The sequence below is a fragment of the Hemitrygon akajei genome, chromosome 13 (genome assembly GCF_048418815.1).
Source record: "Hemitrygon akajei chromosome 13, sHemAka1.3, whole genome shotgun sequence".
NCBI lineage: Eukaryota > Metazoa > Chordata > Chondrichthyes > Myliobatiformes > Dasyatidae > Hemitrygon > Hemitrygon akajei.
Genome location: NC_133136.1, coordinates 25,428,782 through 25,456,111, shown reverse-complemented (window position 1 = coordinate 25,456,111; position 27,330 = coordinate 25,428,782). Strand labels below are relative to the sequence as shown.

The window sequence follows — 27,330 nt, the reverse complement described above, 5'->3', positions numbered from 1 at the left end:
TAAACCCTTAACGCCATATGAAAGCAATTTGCGCAATCAAGGTTTTTTTTTAAGTGAGGCTGTGTAATCTGGTAACAATTTCTACATTTTCTTGTGCTGTTCTTCAGTATTATCTAATTGTGGTGTGTTTTTATTAGTACTAAATACGAAACTAAGTTAGACTTTATTGTGCTTCTGTCTTCAGGGTACAGGTGTTTTAAATAAAAAGGGCACTGAATCTGACTCCATAAAATCACAGCATGTGCTTCCGTTAATGCAACCCAATTTCCACTTCTCACTGCTGGAGTGCACAAGCCATATTTTGTACCACTTCGGTGAGACTTTCACGAAATGGATTTGTACGTATTTCCCAGAACATTCTGCACATAGAATGTGCATAGGTCCAGCAAACCGCTATTAATTCTGACCTCTGCAATTGTAGATTGATTCCTAGAGTATGAGGTCTCTCTTTCCATATGCAGCCTTGACATTTTAATAACTCCTCCGTCACCTAATCCAATCTTTGAGCTTTAATCTTTTTAACTATTCCAATATATCTTACAGCAAAGTTTGAAAAGTACTATCTCCCAGTCCTCACATTGACACTGATACCTACAGAACTTGTTGGTGCGGTCTTTCATTGATCCTGTTATGGTTATCAGTCTATTATGGATTTATTGAGCATGCCCACAAGGAAATGAATCTCAGGGTTGTATCATTCTCATCATCATCACTTTGATAATAAATTTATTTTGAACTTGGAAATACATGTGATTTGTTTCATTACAGTGACCATTGTAGCTTGATGAACATTCAACAAGGTCTAGGCAGAATAAGAACAATTGAAGGGTTCGACCTGAAATGTCAATGGCACACCTCCCTCCTACAGATGCTGCCTGACTCATTGAGGTCCTCCAGCATCTTGTTTGCTGTTCAAAATTCAGTAACTACATTCTCGTGTCTACAGCTGAAATCTGGATTGGTCTCCCAGTCACTAGGGGGCAGCAGAAGTTGGATCTCAATCCTTGTGTGTGGCAATTCTTTCCTTTCTGTGACTGACATACTTGGTTACAATTTCCATTTTAATCTTATTTTGATTGTATCAACAGCTTTCCAAAAAGCTATACTCTCTCATTTTGTACAATTTCTCATGTTTTCCTCTACAGATGCACCTTAACATCATTACTCACTACTTTTGCTTTCAATATATTGTTTATTTATCTCCGACTAGGAGTTGAGGATGCCATCATCTACCTGCTGAATCGTGTCTATGCCCACCTGGACAAGCTGGCGAGCACTGTGATGGTCATGTTTTTTTGACTTCTCCAGTGCGTTCAACACCATCCGCCCTGCTCTGCTGGGTGAGAAGCTGACAGTAATGCAGGTGGATGCTTCCCTGGTGTCATGGATTATTGATTACCTGACTGGCAGACCACAGTACGTGTGCTTGCAACATTATGTGTCAGACAGAGTGGTCAGCAGCACTGGGGCTCCATAGGGGACTGTCTGGTCTCCCTTTCTCTTCACCATCTACACCTCGGACTTCAACTACTGCACAGAGTCTTGCCATCTTCAAAAGTTTCCTGATGACTCTGCCATAGTTGGATGCATCAGCAAGGGAGATGAGGCTGAGTACAGGGCTATGGTGGGAAACTTTGTCACATGGTGCGAGCAGAATCATCGGCAGCTTAATGTGAAAAAGATTAAGGAGCTGGTGGTGGACCTGAGGAGGGCTAAGGCACCGGTAACCCCTGTTTCCATCCAAGGGGTCAGTGTGGGCATGGTGGAGGATTACAAATATCTGTGGATACGAATGGACAATAAACTGGACTGGTCAAACAACACTGAGGCTGTCTACAAGAAGGGTCAGAGCCGTCTCTATTTCCTGAGGAGTGAGGTCCTTTAACATCTGTCGGACGATGCTGAGGATGTTCTACGAGGCTGTGGTGGCCAGTGCTATCATGTTTGCTATTGTGTGCTGGGGCAGCAGGCTGAGGGGAGCAGACACCAACAGAATCAACAAACTCATTCGTAAGGCCAGTGATGTTGTGGGGGTGGAACTGGACTCTCTGACGGTGGTGTCTGAAAAGAGGATGCTGTCCAAGTTGCATGCCATCTTGGACAATGTCTCCCATCCACTCCATAATGTACTGGTTAGGCACAGGAGTACATTCAGCCAGAGACTCATTCCACCGAGATGTAACACTGAGCGTCATAGGAAGTCATTCCTACCTGTGGCCATCAAACTTTACAACTCCTCCCTTGGAGTGTCAGACACCCTGAGCCAATAGGCTGGTCCTGGACTTATTTCCACTTGGCATGATTAGCTTATTATTATTTAATTATTTATGGTTTTATATTGCCATATTTCTACACTATTCTTGGTTGGTGCAGCTGTAACGAAACCTGGTTTCCCTCGGGATCAATAAAGTCTGTCTGTCTGTCTCTTTTGATACTTTTCTTCATATATGTATTTTCTAATTAGCAGCTTGCAGCCAATTTAACATGACACCCATTGTATGAAGATGATGATCATGTTTGGCCCCAGGACCTTAGACCATAAGATATAGGAGCAGAATGAGGCTATTTGGCCCATCGAGTCTGCTCTGCCATTTCATCAATGCTGATCTAATTTTCCTCTTGGTCCCAATTTCCTGCCTTTTCCCTGTATTCCTTCATGCCCTGACCAATCAAGAATCTATCAACTTCTGCCTTAAATATACATAAAGATTCAGCCTCTACAGCTGCCTGTGGCAACAAATTCCCTAGATTCACCAATCTCTGGATAAAGAAATACCTCCTTATCTCCGTTCTATAAGGACACCCTCAATTCTGAGGTTGTAGTCTCAGGTTTTTGACTTTCCCACCATAGGAAGCATCCTCTCCATATTCACTCTATCAAGGCCTTTCACCATTCAATAGATCAGACCAACTGGCCTACAGTTTCCTTTCTTCTGCCTATTTCTCTTCCTGAAGATTGGAGTGAAACTTGCAATTTTCCAGTATTCTGTAACCATTCCAGAATCTAGTGATTCTTGAAAGATCATTATTAACGCCTCCACAATCTCTTCCGCCACCTCGTTCAGAACCATGGGGTGTACACCGTCTGGTGCGGGTAACTGATCTATCTTCAGATCTTTCTGTTTCCCGAGAACCTTCTCTCTAGTTATGGTAACATGACACACTTCATGACCCCTGACACCTGGAAATTCCACCATACTGCTTGTGTCTTCCACAGTGAAGAGTTCTCTTACTCTATTACCTTCTTACTGAAATGTCTGTTTCATTTTTTTGATGATCCTCTGACATAAACTTCACTTAGAACCACTGAAGTAAAGAATTGCAGCTGGAATAGCATTATTAATGACCACACCCAACCTGCATGGGATTCTCTGTCTATTTGCTATCTGAGTCAACATTAAGCAAGACATTTATAGATATGTAAGTTGAAGACCACTGCGACTTCAGTATAATCAATTGAACAATCTTCTTACTTCTCTCATTGGGCAAAAGATAAAAGCCTGAAAGCACATTCCACCAGCTTAAGGACAGTTTCTATCCCTCTGTTATCAAACTCTTCAATGGACCTCTTCCAAGACAGGATGGATTCGTGGCCTCACAATCTACCTCGTTATGAACTTTTACTTTATCATTTACCTATAGTGCTCTTTTTCCAGTAGCTTTTACACTTTATTCTGCATTGTTATTGCTTTACCTTATTCTGGCTCAATTCACTGTGCAATGATATTATCTTCAAGATGAGCTGTACATGTGGCAATAATAAACCAATACCAATAATGGAGGAGCATCCTGGCCATAGCACCATCTGGATACACAGCTCCTGCCTTATCGGGTATCATGACAAAATTTGGCTCAAGGGAATAAAGGTCCAGAATTGCTCGGAACTGTACATTTTTCGTTAAGTTAGCCGGTGGTGTAGCAGCATCAACACCGGACTTCGAGGCAACTGATCCGGAGTTCGAATCCAGCCGGCTCCTTGCACGCTTTCCACCCCTGCTGGGTTGCACGCTTTCCACCCCTGCTGGGTTGCACGCTTTCCACCCCTGCTGGGTTGCGCGCTGAGCTAGCAACTTGGCATTGGAAAGATAAATAGTCAAATGCCACCCGATGTACCCCAAGGTGTGAAAAGAACAACTACAACAATACTTTTAACATTGTTAAAGCTGGAAGGGAAATGTAGTGGGATTCCCTGGGGAAATAAATAAGGGTCTGCAATGAATTTGAACTGAGAACAATAGGCTGGAAGGAAGAGCCAGAACTGAATATGAAAACTGTAGTCCTCAGTGTACAGGTCAGAGGCAGACACACAGAAAGTAGACTTCCTTATGAGTCATCAGTCATAGAGCAGCATTGGCAAGGCCACGTTAAGGAGTGCTGAGAACAATATTGCAACATAAGAAAGGATGTAAATGTCTTTTGAGATTTAACAAACTAATACCTGGCTGGCTGTCTTATGAGGAAAGGTTGGAGAGTGAAAGTGTACTTTGTTTGAACATAAGAGATCCTGGGCAATCTTGACAGGATGGATGTAGAGGGTGTTTCATCATATGGGAGAATCTACAACTAGGATTCACCATTTAAAAATGGTTGGATTTTGTCAGTGCTTGTAAGCCTTTGGGACTCAGCCCCAATACTTCCTTCAGACTGCAAAATTCCATTAGATTAAGTAGCTAAAGACAATCTGGTTCCACATTAAAGGCAGTTACGTGTTCCCAGACAGTATTTGCTTAACAGATCTGCATTAAAAGTGTGTAAATGGGAATCCAAAAGTGTTTGGAAAGCACGCCAATAGTAACAGAGTTGTAAATGATCATACAGTAATAAGTGGTTGTCTCGCTGACTGGAGGCCTGTGACTGTGGTGTGCGCAGGGATTGGTGCTAGATCTGCTGTTCCTTATCATCTACATTACAGACTTAGATGATAATGTGGTAAACTGGATCAGCAAATTACCAAAGCACACTGGATGTAGGATGGTGCTGGAAGACTGGAGTTCAGATTCCTTGTTCCAAAATGAGCAGAATGGTGAGCAAAACGACTATAGGCCAGTTAGTTTAATCTCCATGATGAAAAGACACTTAGAAACAGTGGTCCAGAATAGGTTTAATGGTCATCTGCAGGAAAATGAATTACTTAAGGCAAGCCAGCAGAGATTTGTTAAGATTAAGTGTTGCTGATTGAGAGATAGGATATTTTGACATGGTAATACAGTCTACATGATATACCTTGTTTGCAAGAAGGTTTCTGATAAAGTGCCATTTATCAGGAAAAAAATGAAGTACATAGTCTAGAAGGGTCACTGATAGTATGAATACAAAATTGTATAAATAATATAAGGGGAGGTGAATATCTTTTTTTTTTAATTGGAGTGGAAGGACACTGGCATTCCCCATGGTCTGTGATGGGGTCATTGCTTCATTCTTCCACTAAGATGGCAAATTGGTCATTTGCAGCAGCCCCTCTGAGTCCAAACAAAGGTTTAATTGTTCGTTTGTTATGCCTTTAATTACGTTTGCAAGATACTGCCGGATATGAAGAACATCAAGATACAGGTCTAGCCCATAAGCAAGCTGATTGATAGCAGTGGAGCTGGACTTGTTTTGTACCATACTGCTACCGGCTACAGCCACCCAAGCAGAAAGGACCAAAGGCAGTGCATGGCCAGACAAACAGTGAAGACAAATGTCTTGGACGTTCTTCTTGTGATTGCAAGACCCCATTGGACATTGTAGAATACTGCAAGTCCAGTTCACTGGTTCATTGGCGAGACCAATGAAGTGTGGGGTGGCAGTCGTGTGGCCTTAGTTGTTGTGTGAACCAGGCCTTCATGCTGTGGGGTCACCGGTTGTAGCCACCCCGTGGAGAAGATGCCAGATAAGAAGGCGCGCCCCGCAAGGCGGGCCTCTAACAGGTGGGTTGGGGGTCTGGCTCATCTCAGTATTGCCCTCTAGTGTTCACTACCTTGAATACAAGCTGGACTGCAGTCACCTGTGGCTGCAGTAGCACATGATGAGTACTGCTACGTGCTGGTTCTTGCAGGAACGTGGATCCAGGTCAACATCCCACGCACCACCAAACTACAGGCCATTACACACAAAGACTTGGGCTATATATTTTTTATGACTACATGTTTTAATGATATCTTAATGATATGTTCTATATGTTCTTTGTACTGAGTGTGACTTTATGCACTGGGTTTTCCACCTTTGCCCCTAAGAAACGCTGTTTCGTTTGGCTGTATTCGTGTGCGGTTGAATGACAATTAAACTTGAACTTCATCTCTATTAATGACCGGGACAATTTCAAAATTTGCAGAAGTCACAAAACTTGTTACTATTGGAAAATGAATGAGGATAGATGGTGACAGATCGCAGCAGGTTATGAACAGGCTGGTGGAACTGCAGTTTAAGTTTAATACAGAAACGCATGAGAAAATGCATTTGGTGAAAAAATGAGATAAGATAGAATAAAGAGGTGCAGGAGCTGAGGGACCCAGAGGGAAAATACGCAAATGATCGAAAACACCAGAAAGCAGTTGAGATAGCGGTAAACATGACATGCATATTTCTAGGCTTTACCATGAGAAGAATAAATTATAATACTGGGGGAGTCATGCTGAACTTCTATGAAACACGGGTCTGGCATCACGTGGAATATTATGTTTGCAGCAGGTCATTATATTATACGATATATTGATGAAGATAAATAGGGAAGTTGGAGTATAGACAGCAGTTGGACTGTCTTTTCCATGTCTGTATTCCTTGTAGGATGCAAGATGGGCTCAAGGTTGCCAGGGGATTGGAAGAGGAGTATAGATTTCAAAGTGGCACTGACAATTGTAAAAGTATGGTAGAGGGGGTTGGGTTACAGAGCTAAGATCGTCATTAAAAAAATTTTCAAACATGTTTAAGTGATTCCTCAGGGGAGTCAGAATAGGAAAGGAAACTCTCCACTTGTTCTATTAAGTACAGCTTAGTTTAATTATAATACGGATTTTGTAAATGCATTACTGCCTTTGAAGTAGTTTCCCCTGTTCCACCACCATGTGTCCAACAGTCTGCCTTGAAGCACCGGGCAGTTTTGCATGACCACCAGTCCCAATATCAGCGAAGGTGGAATTTCTCAATGGGGATTCCCAGTTGTGGCAATGAAGAACTTAATTAAAGACAAATGTGAAGACAAGAAAATGAGACAAGGATGGTGGAGCAGGAGGAAATAATGAAATCAGGAACCAATACAGAAACTTCAATTCGCGTGCAAAATGTTATCATTACAATCCAAACAGAAATCTATTACATCAACAGTAGAATGGCTAATATTACTACCAGTTTTTCCTTGATTGTCTCGTTCCACATTTCTTTTCTGTGAATATAGTTCTACAACGCTATCAGTAACATCAAGAAGTTAGAGTTCACCACTTTGCCTGTGGACTACTTAAAGGTGCCATATCTATCACTCAACTAAATTACATTCTGTTAAGTATCAGCTTAGGACGAAATAACAGTACCTCATGAGCTTTGCAAGTTTAATGGGGATTATTGGGTTTTGTGCTTGGAGTTATTTTCCATGTTCCCTATTGAACACATCACAGCAGTTAGAATAACACAATAACAAGGCCTTTTTTGTATTCTGAAAACTAAAGCAGCAACATAGTTGCTCTGTGTTACAGAAAAAGACATTACATTATGCAGGCCTCCTTTAAAATGGCCAGAAATCTGTTCTCACCAACAGCTTACAAAAGAATTGAGAACACACACCTGAGAATTCCGAGGCTCTGCAGACATCTGGGAATCACCTGTTTGAAGATTTCTCTTTGCCTTGGCCTGCAACAGTTTTCTCACTACAGCAGAAAGCAGAGAGAAAAAATAATAAAACAAAGTGTTACTAAAATCTTTGGCTCCACCCTTGGCAAAATTCCCACAAAACTTTTTTTTTTCAGTTTTTATGCTTTCTTTGGTCAATTGAGTATCAGTGCATTGGCATTGAGACAAAATGGCAGCATTTTTAATAAGTGAACTGCTTTAAGTCCGCAATGAATATTTGCTGAGAGTTGGAAGTCATTTTCATCCTGTAAACTTAAAATTTCTTATTATTTTTACAATATCAACAAGCATTTCATTTCATTCGTACCTATTAAATTTATACAAATGTTTCAAGTGAGCACAAAAGTACAGTGAAACACACATTCTCATCCAGCCCACTATCACACCACAAGAGTTTGCCGCAAATTATCTAATTTTAACATTTTGTTATATGAAAGCATCCATATTTTTTTAAACAAGGGATCTGTATGGACATTCAATAAGTAATACACCCTCAGATCATTAGTTAAACCAAAGGCAGTAAATAATGTCTTCAGGATGAGAAAAGTGCTTTGAAGTTTATTGTATCCTCTGATCCGGCTGATTTTATTAACTTTGCCTATAAAAACTAACTAGATATATCTGTGCATATTGACTGACCTTCCACTTCAAAAAATATAAATTGAAACACTTCGAATCACCATTTTTCACTGACACAATGTACTATGGAAGGAGAGTTTGTGTGTTATGATAGACTGAGACGTAGAACATTTAGAGATGGTCTTGTGGAGGTACGAGTGATGATAAGAGCTAAAACCAAGGTTGCTGAAGAATCGAGCGTTGAAGGAAATTAGTGATGCAGAATAGACTGGAGCAGAAATGATGCACAGCTTTTGAATAATTGTAAGCCTGGAAAAGCTGGTATTGCAAGTAAGAGACAAAATCTCCAGCAGCAGTAAGCATTAAGTTGATATGGAAAAAGACATGGTGTGAGGGAAAATAAAAGACAGCACAGCTCTGGAGCAGCTGCAGTTTAGGAAGACTGAAAGTTGACAGAATGCCCAGAAGATCAGGGATCCAGGCACTATAAGGATGGTTTCAATTGATAGATAGATAGATAGATAGATAGATAGATAGATACTTTATTCATCCCCATGGGGAAATTCAACTTTTTTCCAATGTCCCATACACTTGTTGTAGCAAAACTAATTACATACAATACTTAACTCAGTAAAAAATATGATATGCATCTAAATCACTATCTCAAAAAGCATTAATAATAGCTTTTAAAAAGTTCTTAAGTCCTGGCGGTAGAATTGTAAAGCCTAATGGCATTGGGGAGTATTGGCCTCTTCATCCTGTCTGAGGAGCATTGCATCGATAGTAACCTGTCGCTGAAACTGCTTCTCTGTCTCTGGATGGTGCTATGTAGAGGATGTTCAGTTGAGAGATGAATGTAAACATTAAAGAACATTGGGAAACTTCTTATCCGCGTATTTAGTCCCCTTTCCAAAGCACGGTGCAACCACAGAAGTTACAGAACTATGCACCCTATTCAGTTGACAACGGAGATCTTGTCATTGGTTTTCTGAGCCGAATAGATTTTTACTTTAATGCAGGGAAGCTAAATAGGCAAACAAAATTGTTATCTTAACATTCTTTTAAATAATGAAGTCTTGAAATACAATACCACCCATGGCAAGTTCACTAGATATTGGGAAAGGATTCTGATCATTGGTTTAGATATAACAGAGTGGGAGGGATTAAAGGGGGAGGGGGTGGTGTAACGGGTCAGGGAAAATATCAAGGCAGTCCACAGTCAGAACAGACTGGAGAATTCGTCTAGTGAGGCTTTAAGGATGAAACTGAGGAATAAGAAAGGTGTGACCATGCTAATGAGGCTATATCATAGACCACCCAACAGTCCGCAGGATTTAGAGGAACAAATTTGCAGACAGATCGTGGACTGTTGCAAGAAAGATAAGGTTGTTATAATAACACACGCAAACTGCTGGAGGAACTCAGCGGGCCAGGCAGCATCTATGGAACAAAGGACCTACTGAAGGGTTTCGGCCCGAAACGTCAACTGTACTTTTCTCCATAGACGCTGCCTGGCCTGCTGAGTTCCTCCAGCATTTTGTGTGTGTTGCTTGGATTTCCAGCATCTGCAAATATTCTCTTGTTTGTGGTTGTTATAGTAGGTGATTTTAACTTCCCACATATCCTCTGGAACTCCTATACTGTAAAAAGACTAGATGGGATAGAGTTTGTCAAATGTGTTCAGGAATTTTTCCTTAATCAATACATAGAACTCCCAATAACAGAGTGTGCAATTCCTGATCTGCTATTCGGGAATGAGGCAGGGCAGATGACAGAAGTTTGTGTAGGGGAACACTTTGCAGCTAGTGGAGAGAGTGGAAGTCAAGATCTCTGAAGATCTAACCTGATCCCAACATACTGATGCAGCTATAAAGAAGGCAAGATGGTGGCAACATTTCATTTTATTAGGAGTTTGAAGAGATTTGGTTTGTCACCTAAAACACTTGTATACGTCTGCAAATGTACCATGAATGTACCCTTTCTCCCGTGGTCCCCTTCCGCTAACATCGGTTGCTCTGTCATGGCAGGTGAGCTCAGGCCCGTGCCACGCTCCTCCTGTGACATGTGGGAACTCAGGGAGGCTGACAGTGTCCCTGAAGACTACGTGTGCAGGAAGTGTGTCCAGTTGCAGCTCCCGATAGACCGCATGGCGGCACTGGCACTGCGCATGGACTCACCTTGGAGCATCCGAGATGCTGAGAATGTTGTGGATAGCACATTCGGTGAGTTGATCACACCGCAGTGTAAGGATCTAAGGAAAGGTAGGGAATGGATGACCAACAGGAAGAGTAGTAGCAGGAAGGCAGTACAGGAGTCTCCTGCGGTCAGCTCCCTCCAAAACAGATATACCGCTTTCTAGTCTGTTGGGGGAGATGGCTCATCAGGTGAAGGCAGCAGTAGCCAGCATCATGGCTGCGCATGAGGGCAAGAAAAAGAGTGGCGGAGCTGTTGTGGTAGGTGATTCCATGGTCAGGGGAATGGAGAGGAGCTCGGAACTCCCATATGGCTTGTTGCCTCCCGGGTGCAAGGGTCAGAGATGTCTTGGAGAGACTGCAGGGCATTCTGAAAGGGGAGGGTGAGCAGCCAGCTGTCGTGGTGCATGTAGGTACTAATGATATAGGAAGAAAGCAGGAAGAGGTCCTACAAGCTGAATTTAGGGAGCTAGGAGATAAATTAAAGAGTAGGACCTCAAAGGTAATAACCTCAGGATTATTACCGGTGCTACATGCTAGCCAGAGTTGGAATAGCAGGATAGCTAGAATGAATATGTGGCTTGAGCGGTGATGCAGGAGGGAGGGTTTCAGATTCTTGGGGCATTGGAACCGCTTCTGGGGGAGGTGGGACCCGATCCGTCCGGATGGTCTACATCTGGGCAGGGCCAGGATCAATACCCTAGGAAGATTATTTGCTGTTGGGGAGGCTTTAAACTAATATGGCAGGGGAAGGGGCACCCACACAGAAAAGAAGATGGAAGTGATGCAGAGACCAAAGCTAGAGTGAGTGAAGAAAAAAGTAAGAGTACAGTGTATAAAAGTAAAAAGCAAAAATCACATAGGTCACTAGATTCTAGAAGGACAATGAGTATAAGGGCACTTTATCTAAATGCCCATAGTATTAGAAACAAGGTTGGTGAACTTGTGGCACAGATCAGTACCAAGGCATATGATTTAGTGGCCATTACAGAAACCTGGTTGCAAGGTGGAGATGACTGGAAATTAAATATCCAAGGGTATCAGGTAATATGGAAAGATAGGCAGGAAGGCAGAGGAGGTGGTGGGGTGACGCTCTTAATTAGGGATGAGATCAGGGTGATTGTGAGAGACGATATAAGATCTACAGAGCAGGAAATGGAGTCCATCTGGGTAGAGATTAAGAATAGTAAAGGGAAAAATCACTGGTGGGTGTTGTCTATAGGCCACCTAATAAAAATATTGCAGTGGCAGAGGCAATTAACCAAGAAATAGCTGAGGCTTGTAAGAACAGAAAGACAGTTGTCATGGGGGATTTTAATTTCCACATAGATTGGGTGAATCAGGTTGGTCAAGGAAGTCTTGAGGAGGACTTCACAGAATGCATCCGTAATGGCTTTCTTAAGCAGCATGTTAGTGAACCTACAAGGGAAAATACTATCTTAGATCTAGTCCTGTGCAATGAGACAGGTAAGATTAATGATCTTGTAGTCAGGGATCCTCTTGGAAAGAGTGATCATAGTATGAGTGAATTTTACATTCAGATGGAGGATGAAATAGTTAGATCTAAAACTATGCTTGAACAAGGGAGACTACAATGGGATGAGGGAGGAGTTGGCTAATGTAGATTGGGAGCACAGGCTATTTGGTAGGACAGTTGAGGAACAATGGAATACTTTCAAAGAGATTTTTCACAGTGATCAACTAAAGTATATTCCAGTCAAAAGTAAGGACAGAAAGTGTGGGGAGAGCCTGCCTTGGATAACTAAGGAAATAAAAGATAGATTCAAACTAAAAGCTAGTGTGTACAAAGTCGCAAAGAGTAGTTGGAGACTGGAGGATTGGGAAAAACTTTATACCGGAAGAGAGTGGCTAAAGTCAATGTAGGTCACCTGGAAGACGAGAAGGGGAAATCGATATTGGGTGATAAGGAAATGGATGAGGCATGGAACAACTATTTTGTGTCAGTCATCACAGTGGAGGACAAGTCTAATATGCCGAAGAAAGATGTTATAGACGAAATGAGAGGTGTCACTAAGGAGATGGTGATGAGCAAACTAGAGGGCCTGAAGGTAGATAAGCCCCCGGTCCAGATGGGATGCATCCCAGGGTGCTGAAGGAATTCGTGGAGGTTATAGTAGACGCGTTGGTAATCATTTATCAAAACTCTCTAGACTCTGGGCAGGTCCCGACAGATTGGAAGAGAGCAAATGTCACGCCACTTTTTTAAAAAGAATGTAGGCAAAAGACGGGCAACTATAGGCCAGTTAGCTTAACATCCATAGTCAGGAAAACGCTTGAAGCTGTCACTAAGGAAGAAATAGCGAAACATTTAGAAAGGAGCGGTTCCATTAGACAAATGCAGCATGGATTCAGAAAGGGCAGGTCCTGTTAGACAAACTTACTGGAGTTCCTTGAGGACATAATGAGTGCAGTGGATATAGGGGAACAGGTGGATGTTGAATGCTTGGGTTTCCAGAAGGTGTTTGATAAGGTGCCGTGCAAGAGACTTATAAATAAGATACGGATGCATGGAGTGGGAGGAAGTGTATTGGCATGGATAGTGGATTGGTTAACCAATAGAAGGCAGAGAGTTGGAATAAATAAGTGTTTCTCCAGTTGGCAGTCTGTGTTGAGTGGGGTGTCGACGGGGTCGGTGCTGGGCCTGCAGCTGTTTACCATTTATAATGATGATTTGGAAGAGGGGACTGAGTGTAGTGTAGCAAAATTTGCTGATGACACTAAATTGAGTGGAAAAGCAAATTGTACAGAGGATGTGGAGAGTCTGCAGAGGGATATAGATGGGTTAAGTGAGTGGGCTCAGGTCTGGCAGATGGAATACAATGTTGGTAAATGCGAGATCATCCACTTTGGAAGGAATAATAGAAGAGCAGATTATTATTTAAATGGTGAAAGATTGCAGCATGCTGTTGTGCAGAGGGACTTGGGAGTGCTTGTCCTTGAATCACAAAAAGTTGGCTTGCAGGTACAACAGGTTATTAAGAAGGCAAACGGAATGTTGGCTTTCATTGCTAGAGGGATTGAATTCAAGAGCAGGGAGGTTATGCTGCAACTATACAGGGTACTGGTGAGGCCACACGTGGAGTACTGTGTGCAGTTCTGGTCTCCATACTTGAGGAAGGATATACTGGCTTTGGAGGTAGTGCAGAGGAGGTTCACCAAGTTGATTCCAGGGATGAAGGGGTTAACCTATGAGGAGAGACTGAGTCACCTGGGACCTCTCTGGAATTCAGAAGACTGAGAGGGGATCTTATAGAAACATACAAAATTTTAAAAGGGATAGATAAGATAGAAGTAGGAAAGTTGTTTCCATTGTTAGGTGAGACTAGAACTAGGGGACATTGCCTCAAGATTCAGGGCTGAAGATTTAGGACGGAGATGAGGAGAAACTGTTTTTCCCAGAGAATGGTGAATCTGTGGAATTCTCTGCCCAGGGAAGTAGTTGAGACTTCTTTGCTAAATATATTTAAGATACAGTTAGATAGGTTTTTTTTACATAGTAGGGGAATTAAGGGTTATGGGGAAAAGGCAGGTAGATGGAGCTGAGTTTACGGACAGATCAGCCATGATCTTATTGAATGGTGGGGCAGGCTCGATGGGCCGGATGGCCTACTCCTAATTCTTATGTTCTTATGGAGAGCATTCTGACAGGTGGCATCACTGTCTGATATGGGCAGCATGGGTGTGGGGGGGGGTGGGGGTGGTGGTGTGGCTACTATACAAGACCAAAAGAAGCAACAGAAAAGTATAAAACTAGTCAGCTCCATCTTGGATACCAGCCTCCACTGTATCCAACACATCCTCATGAAGCACTGCCTCACAAAGGTGGTGTCCATTATCCGTCACCCAGGACATACCCTCTACTCACTGTTATCGTCAGGAAGGAGGTACAGAAGCCTGAAATGCTTCAGGATCAGCTTCTTCCCCTCTGCAGTATGATTCCTAAATGGACATTGGACACTACCTCACTTTCTAAAAAATATATACCATTTATGTTTTGCACTGTTTTTAGTCAAAGTATTTAATATACAAATATACTTACTGAAATTGATTTACTAACTTTTTTTCTGTATTATCATGTATTGCATTAGGGTTAGGGTTAGGGTTACCTGTTGCTGAACTAACAGATTTCACAACACATGCCGGTGATAATAAACCTGATTCTGATTCTGTTTCTGATTCATAATGCCATTAGATTCAAAGTAAATATGCAAAAGGATAGGTCTGGTCCGCAGGTTGAAAGTCTAAATCGGAGAAAGTTCAGCTTTGAGGGTATCAGAAAGCATCTGGCAAATGTGGATTGGGACAGGCTGTTTTCTGGCAAAGGTGTACTTCAGGAAAGATGTAAATAAGATTGAAAGAGTCCAGAGAAAATTTGCAAAGATATTGCCGGGACTTGAGGACCTGAGTTATAGGGAATGATTGAATAGGTTAGAACTTTATTCAGTGGAACGTAGAAGATTGAGGGGAGATTTGATAGAGGTATGCAAAATTCTGAAGGGGTATATATAGGGTAAATGCAAGCAGGTTTTTTTTCCACTGAGGTTGGATGAGACTACAATTAGAGGTCATGGGTCAAACAAATGTAATAAGTGAAATGTTTAAGAGAACAACTTCACTCAGAGGGCAGTGAGAGTGTGGAATGAGCTGCTGGCGCAAATGGTGGCTGCAGATTCGGTTTCAACATTTAAGAGAAAGTACATGGATGGGAGGGTTATGGAGGTCTTATGGTCCAAGCACTGGTTGACGGGACTAGCTAGGGTTAGCAGCTTTCAGGTTTGAATTTGGCCTTAATTGAATTTTACTTTCTCACGTGCACTACAGATAGTTTTGACAAAGTGTTTGATTTCTGGAAAGATAGAAGGAAAAGTTGGACATACCACCTGAAGCTCATTTGAAGAACAGTGTTAATTAAACCTATGGGCACAAATGCAGGGTGGATTGACCCAACTTGTGTTACTGTGTCGACATATACATGTACATATGCAAAGGAAAGGAGAGAGAACTACAGTTTCATTGTTCTCTTCCCATTATGTGGCTTTAACATTCCTCTTTCAAAGAGGCAATTATATTTGGAAACACAGTTCTAATTCAGCTCTAATATCCTGGGGAATAATTAAGTGAAATAGCTGACTGTTGATTAACAAAACTATTGCCAAGATAAACAGGTAAAACCTGTCAGGTGAACTGTAATGATTTAGTACAAGAAAACATGTGTGTCAGAGTTAAACATTTCCATTCACAAATATTAATTATCTGGTGCAAACAAACATTCCAATTTCTTATTCTTAGAAGATGACCCACCTGAAGAAAATTAAGAATACTTGACAGCCCACCTTAGTTTTCTTTTGTTTTGGCATTGCTGTGTTTAAGTGAGCCAGTCCACTGCTTAACAGGAACTTTGTGAAAGGTAGATTTTAAATTTTGTTAAACACAGTGTTCCCAGTGTTAGTTGATTTTAGAATCTACAGTACATCAACTATAAGATGCATTTCAAATTAATGCTCAGCTAGCAACAAAGACCAGTGTGGAGAAGTTTGGAGGCATGGCTTTTGGCATCATTAAGGTTTTTGCATGAGTTCAGGTCACTCTTGATCTAGAATATTCTTGAAAGTGGTTCTAAACCTCATTTCCTGGTTTGAAAACATCAATGCCCTCGTATGGAAAAGCCTACAAAAAAGTAGTGGATGTGGCCCAGTCCACCAGGGTAAAGTCCTTCCTACCCTTGTGTACATCTACACGGAACACTGGTGCAGGAAAGCAGCATCCATCATCAAGGACTCCCACCATCCAGGCCACACTCTATTCCCACTGATGCCCTCAGGAAGAAGGTACAGGGGCCTCTGGATCCCCACCACCAAGTTCAAGGACAGTTATTACCTCTCAGCTATTAGATTCTTGAACCAGAGGGTAAATTTCACTCACCCCATCACCAAACTGTTCCTAAAGCTCACTATCACGGACTCTTCGTCTCATGTTATTGATATTTATTGCTAATTTATCTGTTATTATTTTTTTCTCTTTTGTATCTGCACAGTTTGTTGATTTTTTTGCACACGGTTGCTGCCTGTCCTGTTAGGTGTGGTCTTTTATTGATTCTGCTGTGCTTTTTGTATTTACAGTTCATCCACAAGAAAACAAATCTCAGGGCTATATTTGGTGGCATACATGTACTCATAATAATAAATTTATTTTGAACTTTAAACTCCTTAAAAATTGCCCTGTTTTGTTACTGTTAGGTGAGTGGGAACACGGAATAGTCCTCATTCTGAAATGTAAGGATAAAGTCCTTTGCGATCAAATCTGGCAACGACATTACCTCATTTGGTGTTTCGTATTTACATTGCTAAAACTGGCTTGTCCTTTTTGAAAGGAGGATCATTGCTTGGGGGCCAGTTCACAGACAACTTGCTCCTGAAAGGAAATGACTGACCCTGGGTCAGTCAAAAACGTGAGATCCTGCAGATACTGGCAATCCAGAGCAACGCAACCAAAATGCTGGTGAAACTCAGCAAGTCAAGGGGCGGTATAAGAAGTTGAAATTTCAGACCGAGACCCTTCATCAGGACTGGAAAGGAAGGGGGAAGAAGCCAGAATAAGGTGGTGGGAGGGAGGAGGAGAAGCCGGCGTGTGATTGGCGAAGCCTGGTGAGGGGAAGTGAGTGGGTGGTGGAGGGAAGCTGAAGTGAGAAGTTGGGAGGCAATAGGTGGAGAAGGTAAAGGGCCAGAGAAGGAATCTGATAGGAGAGGAGAGTGGACCATGGGACAAAGAGAAAGAGGAGGGGAACCAGATGGATAATGATCAATTGAGGAGATGATCAAAAGGCTTTCACTGCCAAATAAATAATTCCAAAGTGTAGTCACAAGGATGGGAGCTAAATTGCTGCTAGTGAAACCAAACTGCATTCAATAACATTAGTTATATGGTTTGGGATAAACTCTGACCAGAATACCTAAAGAATGCTCAATTTCTTCCAAGTGTTCTCATGTGATTTCCATACATTTGAGCAGAGTGATGGGACTTCTAATGTTGCATCTGAAAGTCAATATTTGTGATGGGTGTCACAGTGGCATAGTGGTTAGTGCAATGCCACTACAGTTCAGAGCTTTGGAGTTAAGAGTTCAATTCTGACGTCATCTGTAAGGTGTCTGTATGTTCACGCCATGGAATGCATGTGTTTCCCCCCAGTGCTCTGGTTTCCTCCCACAGTCCAAAGAGGCACCAGGTAGGTTAAATGGTCATTGTGAATTGTCCTGTGATTAGGCTAAGGTTAACTCAGGGTTGTGGGTTGGAAGAGCCTACTTCGCACTGTATCTGTAAACAAATAAAAATTTAAGGATTCCTCAGAAGAGCAAAGTAAGTGCTGACCTAGATTCTTAGTCCAGAGTCTGTAAGGGGTTCTGAATTTATAACCTTCTAACCTAGAAACAACGGGGTGACAGCGAGTCAACCTGACAACATAAAGGGATTTTCTTCACACCATGTCAACAGTGTCTGAGATGTCACAACAACCTATGAATAGCCTCCTGCCTGTGGCCAGTGTAACAGTTTCCATTTCCCCCTTTGTGCAGCATAACAAGAAATTTATTTACTTTCATTGTGGGCTGCAAATTGTATGAAATAGACTGAGCTTACCCAGATGAATTCTGCTTAGGTCATCAACACTTAAGAAAGCTGATAAAGGTGTTGGTGATTTATGAGCTCTGCAAAAAGTATAGCAAGAGGAATGAAAGTAAAGAGTCCAGAGAGAAATACACACAGTGTATACACAAATGCACACACACATAGTCTGTGCAAATCATGTGTTTCTGGTACATAACTTCGGTTGGTACCACATTTGTGCAGCTGTAATTATTACACAAGAGGAAGAAAATTCAAAAAGCGCTCTCTCATTCTGACTTTAGATCAATGCTATCTATCTTGTTGCTCAAAAACATACATATCCTCAATTACAGAAATCTGACTTAGTGGTTTAATAATGAGTTTGTTTTCTTGCTTGACAAGCAACAGCTGTGTGAGAGCTCCCCCAGGTGGTTAACATTGCCACTGTCATTTATATGTATGGACAGGCTGACTCTTAATAAAAACTGTTCGCTATAGATATTGTCTGATCTGAATGAAACTATAAACATTATAAATTCTTGTTACTGGTCAGTTTGTTTGACAGAAGTAACAAGTTGGCTTTGCTACATCCTTCAAAGACTGCACATTTTGTGACTATTTTGCCTAAGCAAAAGAATGTATACTGTAAATGATAGCAAAGCTCAATTGAGTACTGCAAAAACCTTGGTATTAGTGTTGCCCGGGACCCCTGCCATTCTCCAGTTATGTAACTCTAGTGAAAGAACGGCAGATTCAGGATTACTGTGGAGGAAACACTGCCGACAAGCATATTCCAGGCTGCCAGAGCACTTGCAGAGTGACATACTGAAGCTTGGCACGGTGGGGAAGGACTGCAGTATAGTGTAGGGCCACTACTGGAGAGGAAGGGGCCAGGCTGAGTGAGGAAACCTCTCAATTATTGTGGTAGTAGAGGGCCACATGAGTGGCAGCACTACTATTGCTGTGTAGGAATGTAATAGAACAGTACTGTAAGCATTGGCGATGAATGTAAGAATGAAAAATCATTGCTTGGCTTATTCTTCCTCTTTTTTATTACCAGAAAGTTTATTTTAATATATAAAGAAAGATTATTCACATCCCCAGAAACAGTCTATGCATTTCCAGGAATTTCCAGTTTGGCCGATAAAAGCTCGAGTTCATCCTGGACATTACTGACTCACCGTGGAAGTGTCATAATCATCTATAAAATACATTTCAATAAAACTACTAAAGCTTCTTCTATGGACATTTATGAGACTCTCCGATGGGCATACGGATGTAAGAAAAATGGAAGGTTATGGGTTATGCCAGAGGGAAAGGTTACATTGATCATGGAGTAGGTTTATCTCGGCCATTAGCTGAAGGCTCAGAACTGTGCTATACTGTTCTATGTTCTCCAACAAATCCCCTGATCCAGTGATTTCTAAAGGCCTGAGGAACAAGGGAAGCAATCAGACAGGAACATCACCTACAAGTTCTTCACTAGTCACCCAGGATGCTGTCAGGGAAACACTCTGCCACTTTTTCATTGCTGCAGGGTCAAAATACTGAGTTAGCAGTGAGCAGTGAACAGGGTTAAGTGCCTCGCACATGGACTGCAGCTGTTCATGAATGGGCAATATATACCAGCCTTCTGAGCCACAGTCAGGCTGAGTTACACCGAACACTGAGAAGTGTTATTTTCAAATTCAAACAGAATTATTAGGGAAAAAGCAATGGCAAAGCACTGACCAAAGTTGAAGTGATGCTTTGTTACTAGTATTCCAGTTTGGAAGGGCAGTTCTGTATATTTTCTTTCAAGTGGAACATGTTCATACTAATGATTCCAGGAACTGGAGAGTACGAATGTCTCATATTGGCTAATGTACGAATGACTAAACACATTGATGAAGGAAGAGCAGTAGATGTAGCTTATATGGATTTCAGCAAGGGATTTGATAAGGTACCCCATAGAAGGGTTACTGAGAAAGTTAGGAGGCATGGGATCCAAGGGAACCTTGTTTTGTGGATCCAGAACTGGCTTGTCCACAGAAGGCAAAGAGTGTTTATAGATGGGTCATATTCTGCATGGAGGTCTGTGACGAGTGGTGTGCCTCAGGGATCTGTTCTGGGACCCTTACTCTTCGTGATATTTATAAATGACCTGAATGAGGAAGTGGAGGGACGGGTTATTAAATTTGCTGATGACAAAAAGGTTGGGGTATTGTGGATAGTGTGGAGGGCTGTCAGAGATTACAGGAGGACATTGATAGGATTCAAAACTGGGCTGAGAAGTGGCAGATGGCGTTCAACCCAGGTAAGTGTGAAGTGGTTCATCTTGCTCGGCAGTGTGGAGGATCAGAGGGAGCTTGGGGTCCAAGTCCACAGGATGCTCAAAGCAGCTGCTCAGGTTGACTCTGTGGTTAAGAAGGCGTACGGTGTATTACCCTTCATCAATCGTGGAATTGAATTTAGGAGCTGAGAGGTGATGTTGCAGCTATATAGGACCCTGGTCAGACCCCACTTGGAGTACTGTGCTCATTTCTGGTCGCCTCACTACAGGAAGGATGTGGAAACCATAGAAAGGGTGCAGAGGAGATTTACAAGGATGTTGCCTGGATTGGGGAGCATGCCTTATGAGAAAAGGTTGAGTGAACTTGGGCCTTTTCTCCTTGGAGCGGCGGAGGATGAGAGGTGACCTGATAGAGGTGTATAAGATGATGAGAGGCATTGATCGTGTGGGTAGTCAGAGGCTTTTTCCCAGGGCTGAAATGGTTGCCACAAGAGGACACAGGTTTAAGGTGCTGGGGAGTAGGTACAGAGGAGATGTCAGTGGTAAGTTTTTTTACTCAGAGAGTGGTGAGTGTGTGGAATGGGCTGCCGGCAATGGTGGTGGAAGCGGATACAATAGGGTCTTTTAAGAGACTTTTGGATAGGTACATGGAGCTTAGAAAAAGAGGGCTATGGGTAAGCCTAGTAATTTCTGAGGTAGGGACAGGTTCGACACAACTTTGTGGGCTGAAGGGCCTGTATTGTGCTGTAGGTTTTCTATGTTTCATATTCCGTCTGGGTAGACTGCAACCTGACCGCATGAACCACAATTTCTCTATCTTTCCATAATTTCTTCCCCTCACATTTCACTCTTTTTCCGTTCCTCTTTCTGGGTCCCCTCTCATCTCTTCTCTTCTTCTCACCCACCTATCACCTCCCTCTGGTGCTCCCCCTGCTCCCCTTTTCCCAATGGTGCACTTTCCTCTCCTATCAGATTCCTTCATCCATCCTTTACCTTTTGCACTTACGATCTCCCAAATTTTCACTTCATCCCTCCTCCCTCCACTCATCTGCAGTCCCCCCTCACCTGGTTCACCTATCACCTTCCAGCTTGTATTCCTTCCCCTCTACCCCCACCTTCTTAACCTGGCTTCTTCCCCCTTCCTTTCCGGTCCTGATGAAGGGCCTCAGCCTGAAACATCACTCACTTATCCCTCTGCATAGGTGCTGCCTGACCTACAGATCTCCACCAGCATTTTCCCCGAGTACAATTGCAAGATGTGTTAATAAAGCATTATCCTTTCCCACAATGAGGTTTTGAATATGTTTTCCTTCCAGATTTGAAACTGCTGCAATCAAATGAACTCTACAAACTCTTTAGTAATAATGATTGCAGGCCCTTTTAGAATAATAATATGTTAATTTCTGTATGAACTTGTTGACATAACGATATTTCAAGAAAAACACTGCCCAAATTCAATTCCAGCATCCTCTGTAAAGAGTCCCTACTTCCTCCCCGTGGAATCCGTGGGCTTTCTCAGGGTGCTCCAGTTTTCTCCCATTGCCAAACATGTACTGGTTAGTAGGCTAATTGGCCGTAAATTTTTCCATGATTAGTTCAGGGAAAATCGGGGGTTGTTTGGCTGAAATGGGATCGTCCCAAGCACAAAGTCACTTGTGCAGAGCTTTGGAAACTGGAGCCCTTCCGCATTTCTTTGCTCCTGCAGTCCATATATGACACTCTCCCTACACCATCACAGCTGCACACATGGGGGCTGAGAGAAGGCTCTAACTGTGGCCAGTGGGGTTCACTGGCACATACTGTCAGGAAGCAAAACAGCTTTAATACAAGGATGGTATAGGTGGCGTCACAGCAAGGTCCTGCTGTCCCATGCTGACAGACTGGAGCGGGAGAGGTGTAAAACGAGACCAGCTGGCAGAGAGGCAATCGGAGCAGTCATTTTCATCAAGGAGGAGGCCATACCAATCCTATCAAAGAGGGCTAAATCCAATCTGCTGCAAACTGCCAAATCACGGGGGATGAGGGTCGATGTGGGGAGGAAACTGCAGTTCCCAGAGGTGGTGCAAACCACACTCTGACCAGACATCGTCCACCAAAGACGGGAAAATCACCCTGCTGGAGCTCACGGTACCATGGGAGGAAGGATGCAAGGAGACTCATGAGTGCAGGAGTGCAAGGGCAGAGAGTGGCAGACGTGGCTGATCTCCATGGAGATCAGCTGTAGAGGGTTCCCAGCAAGTTCAGCATGGAGGCTGCTGTCAGCACTGGGCCTTGATGAAAAGAACAAGAGCCAAGCAGCTCACAGGATGGGGGAGGAAGCAGAAAGACCCTCTTGCTGGATATGGAGCAGGCGAGAGGAGTTGAGAGGAACGAGGAATGACTGCACAGGCACGTGGACGTCAGCGACTTAGACCGGCAGTAAGTGTATAAAAGGAGGATCAATTTTTTCTTTGGCGGTTTGATCGAGGATCTATTGCACAGGTGTGTGGACGTCAGTGACTTAGACCAGCGGGAAGAGTATATACCATAAGATATAGAGACAGAAGTAGGCCATTAGGCCCATTGAGTCTGCTTCGCCATTCAATCATGGGCTGATCCAATTCTTCCAGTCATCCCCGCTCCCCTGCCTTCTCTCCCTACCCTTTGATGCCCTGGCTAGTCAAGAACCTATCTATCCCTGCCTTAAATAACCCAGTGACTTGGCCTCCACAGCCACTCGTGGCAACAAATTCCACAGATCTACCACCCTCTGACTAAAGTAATTTCTCTGTATCTCTGTTCTAAATATTCGTCCTTCAATCCTCGTCATGTCCTCTTGTCCTAGAATCCCCTACTATGGGAAATAACTTTTCCATCTCTAATATGTTCAGGCCTTTTAACATTTGGAATGTTTCTATGAGATCCTCCCTCATTCTCCTGAATTCCAGGGAACACAGCACAAGAGCTGCCAGACGTTCCTCATACAGTAGCCCTTTTATTCCTGGAATCATTCTTGTGAATCTTCTATGAACCCTCTCCAATGTCAGTATATCCTTTCTAAAATAAGGAGCCCAAAACTACACACAATACCCCAAGTGAGGTCTCATGAGTGCCTTATAGAGCCTCAACATCACATCCCTGCTCTTATATTCTATACCTCTAGAAATGAATGCCAACTTTGCATTCGCATTCTTCACAACCGACTCAACCTGGAGGTTAGCCTTTAGGGTATCTTGCACAAGGACTCCCAAGTCCCTTTGCATCTCTGAATTTTGAATTCTCTCCCATCTAAATAATTGTTTGCCCACTTATTTCTTCCGCTAAAGTGCATGATCATACACTTTCCAACATTGTACTTCATTTGCCGCTTCTTTGCCCATTCCCCTAAACGATCTAAGTCTCTCTGCCAATCAGCCAATGCTCCACCCATGCTAGTAACTCCCCTGTAATTCCATGGACTCTTATCTTGCTAAGCAGCTTCATGTGCAGCACCATGTCAAAGGCCTTCTGAAAATACAAGTACACCACATCTACTGCATCTCCTTTGTCCACCCTGCTTGTAATTTCCTCAAAGAATTGCAGTAGGTTTGGTAGACAGGATTTCTCCACAATCTCATCCCTAACAATTGATATCAACAACATCCCAACCACTGATGTCAGGCTAACAGGTCTGTAGTTTCCATTCTGCTGCCTCCCACCCTTCTTAAATAGTGGAGTAACATTTGCATTTTTCCAGTCATCTGGTACAATGCAGAATCTATTGGTTCTTGAAAGATCATTGTTAATGCTTCCGCAATCTCTCTAGCTACTTCCTTCAGAACCCGAAGGTGCATTCCATCAGGTCCAGGAGATTTATCCACCCTCAGACCACTAAGCTTCCTGAGCACCTTCTCAGTCGTAATTTTCACTGCACATACTTCACTTCCCTGACACTCATGAACGTTCAGTATACTGCAGATGACTTCCGCTGTGAAAACTGATGCAAAATACGCATTCAGTTCCTCTGCCATCTCTGTAACTCTCATTACGATATCTCCAGTGTTATTTTGTATTGGTCCTATATCTACCCTCAATTCGCTCTTACACTTTATATACTTAAAGTTTTTAGTATCTTCTTTGATATTAGTTGCCAGCTTCTTCTCATAATTCATTTTTCCCTTCCTAATGACCTTCTTAGTTTCCTTTTGAAAATTTTTTAAATGCTTCCCAATCCTCTATCTTCCCACTAGCTCTGGCTTCCTTGTATGCCCTCTCTTTTGCTTTTACTTTGGCTCTGACTTCACTTGTCAGCCACGGTAGTGTCCTTAATCCCTTTGAAAATTTCTTATTTGGAATATATATCTATTCCAAATAATAAGAATAAAAGGAGATATAAAAATATAAAAGGTATAAATTGCTTTTTGTTGGTATGATCAAGGAATGCCTGCACAAGTGCCTGGATGTCAGCGAGTTAGACCAGCGGGAAGAGTATAAAAAGAAGACAGCTTTATAGAGCGAGTGGTAGAGTAGAGGAAGTCAGAGTAGGAGGGCTTTGGCTCAACGGGACTTCGGCGAGGTAAGTTACTTGTGAAGAATAGGAATAGGAAGTATGTCTGTGAGGCTGGTGTTCTGTACTGGGTGTCAGATGTGGAAAGTCTGGGAAACTCCCAGCCTCCCGGATGGCCACATCTGCAGGAGGTGCGTCAATCTGCAGCTCCTTAAGGATCGTGTTAGGGAACTGGAGATGCAGCTCGATGACCTTCGTCTGGTCAGGGAGAGTGAGGAAGTGATAGAGAGGAGCTATAGGCAAGTAGTCACACCAGGGCCTTGGGAGACAGTTAAGTGGGTTACAGTCAGGAGAGGGAAGGGCAAGAGTCTGATACTAGAGAGTATCCCTGTGGCTGTCACCCTTAACAATAAGTACTCCTGTTTGAGTACTGTTAGGGGGGAGGGGGACAGCCTACCTGGGGGAAGCAACAGTGGCCGTGCCTGTGGCACAGAGTCTGGTCCTGTGGCTCAGGAGAGTAGGGAAAGGAAGAGGATGGCAGCAGTGATAGGGGGTTCTGTAGTTAGGGGGTCAGACAGACAATTCTGTAGACGCAGGTGAGAATCGCGGATGATAGTTTGCCTCCCAGGTGTCAGGGTCCGGGATATTTCTCATCGTGTCTATGACATCCTGCGGCGGGAAGGTGAACCGCCGGAGGTAGAGGTACATATTGGTACCAATGACACAGGCAGGAAAAGGGAAGAGGTCCTGAAAGGAGAATATAGGGAGTTAGGAAGGCAATTGAGAAGAAGGACCGCAAAAGGTAGTAATCTCGGGGTTCTTGCCTGTGCCACATGACAGTGAGAATAGGAATAGAGTGAGGTGGAGGACAAATGCGTGGCTGAGGGATTGGAGCAGGGGGCAGGGATTCAGATTTCTCAATCATTAGCAACTCTTTAGGGGCAGGAGTGACCTGTACAAAAAGGATGGGTTGCACTTAAATCCAAGGGGGACTAATATCCTGGCAGGGAGGTTTGCTAAGGCTATTGGGCAGAGTTTGAAATACAATCGCTGGGTGGTGGGAACTGAACTGAAGAATTGGAGGAACGGGTGGTTCGCTGACAAATTGAGAAAGCTTAGAAACAGTGCAAGAGGGAGGACAGGCAGGTGAAAGAGAAGGGATACGCTTAGACTAGTCATTTGAGATGTGTCTATTTTAATGCAAGGAGTATCATGAAAAAAGCAGATGAGCTTAGAGCGTGGATCAGTACTTGAAGCTATGATGTCATGGACATTACAGAGAATTGGATGGTTCAGGGGCAGGAATGGCTACTTAGAGTGCCAGGTTTTAGATGTTTCAGAATGGACAGGGAGGGAGGCAAAAGAGGTGGGGATGTGGCACAGTTGATCAGAGATAGTTTCACAGCTACAGAAAAGGAGGAAGACATGGAGGGAGTATCTACTGAGTCTCTGTGGGTAGAAGTTAGGAACAGGAAGGGGTCAACAACTCTACTGGCTGTTTTTTATAGAACAGCCAATAGTAACAGGGACATAGAGGGGCAGATAGGGAGACAGATTCTGGAAAGATACAATAATAACAGGGTTGTCGTAGTGGGAGATTTTAGTTTCACCAGTGTTAATTGTCATCTCCCTAGAGAAAGGGGTTTAGACCGGGTGTGTTCAGGAAGGTTTCCTGACACAATATGTAGATAAACCTTTGAGGGAAGAGGCTGAACTTGATCTGGTACTGTATTGGGAAATGAACCTGGTCAGGTGTCAGATCTCTCAGTGGGAGAGCATTTTGGAGATAGTGATCATAATTCTATCTCCTTTACCATAGCATCAGAGAGGGATAGGAACAGACAAGTTAGAAAAACATTTAATTGGAGTAAGGGGAAATATGAAGCTATCAGACAGGAACTAGGAAACGTAAATTGGGAACAAACATTCTCAGGGAAATGTACAGCAGAAATGTGGTAAATATTCAGGTAATGTTTGCGTGGTCTTCTGCATAGGTACGTTCCAATGAGACATGGAAAGGATGGTAGGGTACAGGAACCATGGTGTAGAAATGCTGTTGAAAATCTAGTCAAGAAGAAAAGCTTATAAAAGGTTCAAAAAAACTAAGTAATGATAGACATCTAGTAAATTATAAGGCTAGCAGGAAGGAGCTTAAGAATGAAATTAGGAGAGCCAGTAGGGGCCAGGAGAAGGCCTTGGCGACCAGGAGTAAGTGAAACCCCAAGGCATTCTACAAGTATGTGAAAAGCAAGAGGATAAGACATGAGACATGTGACAGTGGAAAAATGTGTATGGAACTGGAAGAGATGGTGGAGGTACTTAATGAATACTTTACTTCAGTATTCACTACAGAAAAGGATCTTGGCGATTGTAGGGATAAC

General features: G+C 42.9%; 1 protein-coding gene across 1 annotated transcript in view; it reads right to left on the bottom strand.

Annotated features, from left to right (window-relative positions):
• The window catches only part of pdzd2 (PDZ domain containing 2), a 457,654-nt gene that overhangs the window by 330,546 nt on the left and 99,778 nt on the right, over positions 1-27,330 (bottom strand). Inside the window, exon 2 of the mRNA XM_073064257.1 lies at positions 7,756-7,838. The gene's annotated coding sequence lies outside the window, so the exon portion shown is untranslated. The remainder of the gene's footprint in view (positions 1-7,755; positions 7,839-27,330) is intronic.